The 7,328-nt window shown below is 40.1% G+C and overlaps 1 non-coding gene across 1 annotated transcript; it reads right to left on the reverse strand.

Moving 5' to 3' along the window:
* Positions 1 to 6,974: 6,974 nt before the first annotated feature.
* Positions 6,975 to 7,082, reverse strand: LOC130978561 (small nucleolar RNA R71). Its single transcript, XR_009086185.1, has one exon. It is a non-coding gene; the product is annotated as a small nucleolar RNA R71 (small nucleolar RNA).
* Between the last annotated feature and the right edge of the window lie 246 nt (positions 7,083 to 7,328).

The following is a 7,328-nucleotide window of genomic DNA, read 5'->3' on the forward strand; positions in this document are numbered from 1 at the left end:
GAAATTTTTATATAAAAATTCAGATTTCAATTTCAAAATTTTTCGAAAAAAATTTTTCACAAAATATTTTCGAATATTTTTTTTATATTCCATTTTTATTTATTCCACTTCTATAAAATAAATAATATCAACATACATATCATCTCCCTTGTTCCATCATGGAATTAAGTGGAAATGAACAGTCCAGGAGGACTCTGGGGTCATTTGCTAACCCCACTACTGCTTCATATGGGAGTAGTATCTGTATACCTTCCATTGGAGTTAGTAGCTTTGAGTTGAATCCTCAGCTCATTATCATGGTGCAGCAAAACTGCTAGTATTCCGGTCTTCCACATGAAGAACCTACAGAGTTTCTGGCACAATTTTTACAAATTGATGACACAGTACATGATAAAGAAGTGGATCAGGATGTCTACAGATTATTACTATTTTCATTTGCTGTAAAAGATCAAGCTAAGAGGTGGTTAAATAACTAGCCTAAGAACAGCATAAAAACATGGAAACAGCTGTCAGAAAAATTCCTGAATCACTATTTCCCTCCAAAATGGATGACACAGCTAAGGCTAAGCATCTAAGGCTTCAAACAAGGAGATAATAAATCCCTTTATGATGCCTGGGAGAGATACAGAGAGATGCTAAGAAAATGCCCCTCTGAAATATTTTCAGAATGGGTGCAATTAGACATCTTCTACTATGGGCTTACAGAAAAAAGCTCAGATTTCTCTAGACCACTCAGCTGGTGGATCTATACATATGAGAAAAACAATTGAAGAAGCTCAAGAGCTTATTGATACAGTTGCCAGAAATCAGCATCTGTACCTAAGCAGTGAATCTTCCATGAAAGAAGAAGCTAAAACAGTAACTGCTGAACTCAGTCCTGTGGATCAGGCTAATGAATTCAATCAGCAATTAGACTTTCTAACCCAGCAACTAGCCGAATTCAAGGAAATACTACAGGAAACAAGAATGGCTAACAGGAATATGGAAGTACAGTTAAAGCAAACAGAAAAGCAACTGTCAAAACAAATAGCAGAAGAATGCCAAGCAGTTCAATTAATAAGTGGGAAAACATTAAATACCTCACTTCAAAGCAGCAGGAAGTCAAGAAATGAACAAATGGCTACTCAAAATCCCTCTGAGGACAGTCAGAGCCCAGAGAGGAATAATGCTGGCGCTGAACGCCCATACCATGCTTATTCCTGGCATTCAACGCCAGAAACAAACATGAATCCGGTGTTGAACGCCCAAAGGGAGCACAGTTCTGGCGTTCAGACGCCAGTAACAGATAAGGAGTTGGCATCTAACGCCACTCCAGCTTCCACCCCTGGCATTCAAATGCCAGTAGGGGATTAGTCACATACAATTGCTGATAACAACCCTTCTAAAAAGGCTTCCCAACCCATTTCTACAGGCAATAAACCTGCAGCAACTAAGGTTGAGGAATACAAAGCCAAAATGCCTTATCCTAAAAAACTCTGCCAAGCGGAACAGGATAAGCAATTTGCCCGCTTTGCAGACTATCTCAGGACTCTTGAAATAAAGATTCCGTTTGTAGAAGCACTTGAGCAAATACCCTCTTATGCTAAGTTCATGAAAGAGATCTTAAGTCATAAGAAGGATTGGAGGGAAACTGAAAAAGTTTACCTCACTGAAGAATACAGTGCAGTCATTCTGAAAAGCTTACCTGAGAAGCTTAAGGACCCCGGAAGCTTTATGATACCATGCACATTAGAGGGTAATTGCACCAAGCAAGCTCTGTGTGACCTTGGGGCAAGTATCAACCTAATACCTGCATCTACTATCAGAAAGCTTGGTTTGACTGAAGAAATCAAACCAACCCGGATATGTCTTCAACTTGCTGATGGCTCCATTAAATACCCATCAGGTGTGATTGAAGACATGATTGTCAAGGTTAGGCCATTTGCCTTTCCTACTGACTTTGTGGTGCTGGAAATGGAGGAGCACAAGAGTGCAACTCTCATTCTAGGAAGACCTTTCCTAGCAACTGGCCGAACCCTCATTGATGTCCAAAACGGGGAAGTAACCCTGAGAATCAATGAGGAGGAGTTCAAGTTGAACGTTGTTAAAGCCATGCAATATCCAGACACCCCAAATGACTGCATGAGTGTTGATATTATTGACTCCCTAGTAAGAGAGGTCAATATGGCTGAGAGTCTCGAATCAGAGCTAGAGGACATCTTTAAAGATGTTCAGCCTGATCTGGAGGAATCAGAGAGAATAGTAGAACCTCTAAAAATCCCTCAGGAAGAGGAGAAACCTCCTAAACCCGAGCTCAAACCATTACCACCATCCCTGAAATATGAATTTCTGGGAGAAGGTGATACCCTTCCTGTAATCATAAGCTCTACCTTAGAGCCACAGGAAGAGGAAGCACTAATTCAAGTGCTAAGGACACACAAGACAGCTCTTGGGTGGTCCATCAGTGATCTCAAGGGCATTAGCCCAGCCAGATGCATGCACAAGATCCTACTAGAGGGTGACGCCAAGCCAGTGGTTCAACCACAAAGGCGGTTGAACCCAGCCATGAAGGAGGTGGTGCAGAAAGAGGTCACTAAGTTACTAGAGGCTAGGATTATTTATCCTATTTCTGATAGCCCCTGGGTAAGCCCTGTCCAGGTCGTCCCTAAGAAAGGTGGCATGACAGTGGTTCACAATGAAAAAAATGAACTGGTTCCTACAAGAACAGTTACAGGGTGGCGTATGTGCATTGATTATAGAAGGCTCAATACAGCCACCAGAAAGGATCACTTTCCTTTACCATTCATAGACCAGATGCTAGAAAGACTAGCAGGTCATGAATACTACTGCTTCCTGGATGGATATTCAGGTTATAATCAAATTGCAGTAGATCCCCAGGATCAGGAGAAAACGGCATTCACATGCCCATCTGGAGTATTTGCATACAGAAGGATGCCATTTGGCCTGTGCAATGCACCTGCAACCTTTCAGAGGTGCATGCTCTCAATTTTCTCTGATATGGTGGAAAAATTTCTAGAAGTCTTCATGGATGACTTTTCAGTATTTGGAGACTCATTCAGCTCCTGTCTTGACCATCTAGCACTTGTTCTAAAGAGATGCCAAGAGACTAACCTGGTTTTAAACTGGGAGAAGTGTCACTTTATGGTGACTGAAGGAATTGTCCTTGGGCACAAAATTTCGAACAAGGGAATAGAGGTGGATCAAGCTAAGGTAGAAGTAACTGAAAAATTACCACCACCTGCCAATGTTAAGGCAATCAGAAGCTTTCTGGGGCATGCATGATTCTATAGGAGGTTTATAAAGGATTTTTCAAAAATCGCCAAACCTCTAAGCAACCTGCTAGCTGCTGACACGTGATGAGCGGATAATTTGTACGCTTTTTGGCATTGTTTTTAGTATGTTTTTAGCAGTTTTAGTTGAGTTCTTAGTATATTTTTATTAGTTTTTAGTTAAAATTCACTTTTCTGGAATTTACTATGAGTTTGTGTGTTTTTCTGTGATTTCAGGTATTTTCTGGCTGAAATTGAGGGACCTGAGCAAAAATCTGATTCAGAGACTGAAAAGGACTGCAGATGCTGTTGGATTCTGACCTCCCTGCACTCGAAGTGGATTTTCTGGAGCTACAGAAGCCCAATTGGCGCGCTCTCAACGTCGTTGGAAAGTAGACATCCTGGGCTTTCCAACAATATATGATAGTCCATACTTTGCCCAAGATTTGATGGCCCAAACCGGCGTTCAAAATCACCTTCAGAATTTCCAGCGTTAAACGCCGGAACTGGCACCAAAATGGGAGTTAAACGCCCAAACTGGCACAAAAGCTGGCGTTTAACTCCAAGAAGAGTCTCTACACGGAAAATGCTTCATTGCTCAGCCCAAGCACACACCAAGTGGGCCCGGAAGTGGATTTTTATGTCATTTACTCATCTCTGTACACCTTAGGCTACTAGTTCTCTATATATAGGACCTTTTACTATTGTATTTTCATCTTCGGACATCTAGTTCTTAGATCATTTGGGGGCTGGCCTCACGGCCATGCCTAGACCTTGTTCTTATGTATTTTCAACGGTGGAGTTTTTACACACTATAGATTAAGGTGTGGAGCTCTGCTGTACCTCGAGTATTAATGCAATTACTATTGTTCTTCTATTCAATTCAGCTTGTTCTTATTCCAAGATATTCATTCGCACTCAAGAACTTGATGAATGTGATGATTATGTGATGCTCATCATCATTCTCACTTATGAACAAGTGACTGACAACCACTTTTGTTCTACAAGCAAACAAGGCTCTAATGTTTATCTCTTGGATTCTTTAACCGAAATCTTCGTGGTATAGGCAAGAACTGATGGCGGCATTCAAGAGAATCCGGAAGGTCTAACCTTGTCTATGGTATTCTGAGTAGGATTCAATGATTGAATGACTGTGACGTGCTTCAAACTCCTGAAGGCGGGGCGTTAGTGACAGACGCAAAAGAATCACTGGATTCTATTCTGGCCTAATCGAGAACCGACAGATGGATAGCCGTGCCGTGACAGGGTGCGTTGAACATTTCCACTGAGAGGATGGGAGGTAGCCACTGACAACGGTGAAACCCTTGCATAAGCTTGCCATGGAAAGGAGTAAGAAGGATTGGATGAAGACAGTAGGAAAGCAGAGAGACGGAAGGGACAGCATCTTCATACGCTTATCTGAAGCTCTCACCAATGATATACATAAGTATCTCTATCTTTATCTTTATGTTTTATTCATCATCTATACCCATTTGAGTCTGCCTGACTAAGATTTACAAGGTGACCATAGCTTGCTTCATACCAACAATCTCCGTAGGATCGACCCTTACTCGCGTAAGGTTTATTACTTGGACGACCCAGTGCACTTGCTGGTTAGTTGTGCGAAGTTGTGTTTATGCCATGTTATTGAGCACCAAGTCTTTGGAGCCATTACTGGGGATTATTTGAGTTGTAGTGATCATAATTTCGTGCACCAAGTTTTTGGCGCCGTTGCCGGGGATTGTTTCGTGTATGGACAACTGACGGTTCATCTTGTTGCTTAGATTAGGTATTTTTCTTCAGAGTTCTTAAGAATGAATTCTAGTGTTTCATGATGATCTGTTGAAATCTGGCTGGCTGAGAAGCCATGTCTAATCTTATTGGACCGAGGTTTCAACTCATCATCACAAGAGCTTGTTGATTTCTATCAAACTTGCTATTGGAGCAATGATCTGCTGACGCTTGGCTGGCCATTGGCCATGTCTAGTGTTTTGGACCGAAGCTTTCTTTGAAAGCTTGGCTGGCTATGAAGCCATGTCTAATTCCTGGACCGGAGTCTTAGACTAGCATTGCAATGATTCCTGGAATTCAAATTAAGAATTCTGAAACCTTTATTTTCTATTTTCATATAATTTTCGAAAAAGCACAAAAAAAGAAAAAAATTTTCAAAATCATAAAAACCAAAAATATTTTATGTTTCTTGTTTGAGTCTAGTGTCTAATTTTAAGTTTGGTGTTTTGCATGCATTGTTTATTTGATCTTAGTTCTATTTTCAAGTCAATAATACAGGAAACTGAAGATTCAGTACATGCAGCAGAGGAATTACACAGAAAAAGCTGGGCGTTCAAAACGCCCAGTGAAGAAGGACAGACTGGCTTTTAAACGCCAGCCAGGGTGCCTGGTTGGGCGTTTAACGCCCAAAAAGGTAGTACATTGGGCGTTAAACGCCAGAATGTGCACCATTCTGGGCGTTTAACGCCAGGATGGCACAAGAGGGAGGATTTTGTTTTCAAATCAATTTTTTTCCAAGTTTTCAAAGTTTTTCAAAATCAAATCTTTTTCAAATCATATCTTTTCAATCAAATGTTTTCAAAATCAATTTCTTTCCTTTTTCAAAGATACTTGCTATCAATTAATGATTTGATTCAACATTTTAAGTATGTTGCCTTTTCTGTTGAGAAAGGTTTAATGTTTGAATCATATCTTTCTTGTTAGGCAAGTCATTAATTTTTTTTAAAAATCAAATCTTTTTAAAATTGTTTTCAAATCATATCTTTTCAATCATATCTCTTTAAAACCATAATTTTTCAATCATATCTTTTTCAAAACAAGTTTTTAATCATATCTTTTTGATTTCTAATTTCAAAATCTTTTTCAAAAATTACTTGATCTCTTTCTCACTCTTGATTTTCGAAAATCAAATTAAAGTTTTTCAAAATGTTTTTAAAATCTTTTTGATTAATTTTCGAAAAAATCTCTTCCCCTCTTCTCACATCCTTCTATTTATGGAGTACCACTCCTCCTCAATGCACAATTCGAACTCTATCTGACTAAGTTCGAATTCTTCTACCTCTTCCTTCTAATTTTTTTCTTCTCTGACACCTCGAGGAATCTCTATACTGTGACATAGAGGATTCCATATTTTCTTGTTCTCTTCTCTTTCATATGAGCAGGAACAAAGACAAAGGCATTCTTGTTGAAGCTGACCCTGAACCTGAAAGGACCTTGAAGCGAAAGCTAAGAGAAGCTAAGGCACAACTCTCTACAGAGGACATAACAGAAATCTTCAAAGAAGAAGACATGGCAGCCGAAAACAACAACAATGCCAACAATGCAAGGAAGGTGCTGGGTGACTTTACTGCACCTACTCCCGACTTCTATGGGAGAAGCATCTCTATCCCTGCCATTGGAGCAAACAACTTTGAGCTTAAGCCTCAATTAGTTTCTCTAATGCAACAGAATTGCAAGTTCCATGGACTTCCATTGGAAGATCCTCATCAGTTCTTAGCTGAATTCTTGCAAATCTGTGACACTGTCAAGACTAATGGGGTTGACCCTGAGGTCTACAGACTTATGCTATTCCCTTTTGCTGTAAGAGACAAAGCTAGGATATGGTTGGACTTACAACCTAACGAAAGCCTGGACTCATGGGAAAAGCTAGTCAATGCCTTCTTGGCAAAGTTCTTTCCACCTCAAAAATTGAGTAAGCTTAGAGTGGAAGTCCAAACCTTCAGACAAAAGGATGGAGAATCCCTCTATGAAGCTTGGGAAAGATACAAACAATTGATCAAAAAATGTCCTTCTGACATGCTTTCTGAATGGAGCATCATAGGTATTTTCTATGATGGTCTCTCTGAACTATCCAAGATGTCTTTGGATAGCTCTGCTGGAGGATCTCTTCATCTGAAGAAGACGCCTACAGAAGCTCAAGAGCTAATTGAAATGGTTGCAAATAACCAATTCATGTACACTTCTGAAAGGAATCCTGTGAACAATGGGACTAATCAGAAGAAATGAGTTCCTGAGATTGATACTCTGAATGCCATTCTGGCTCAGAAC

The sequence above is a fragment of the Arachis stenosperma genome, chromosome 4 (assembly GCF_014773155.1).
Source record: "Arachis stenosperma cultivar V10309 chromosome 4, arast.V10309.gnm1.PFL2, whole genome shotgun sequence".
Classification (NCBI taxonomy): Eukaryota; Viridiplantae; Streptophyta; class Magnoliopsida; order Fabales; family Fabaceae; genus Arachis; species Arachis stenosperma.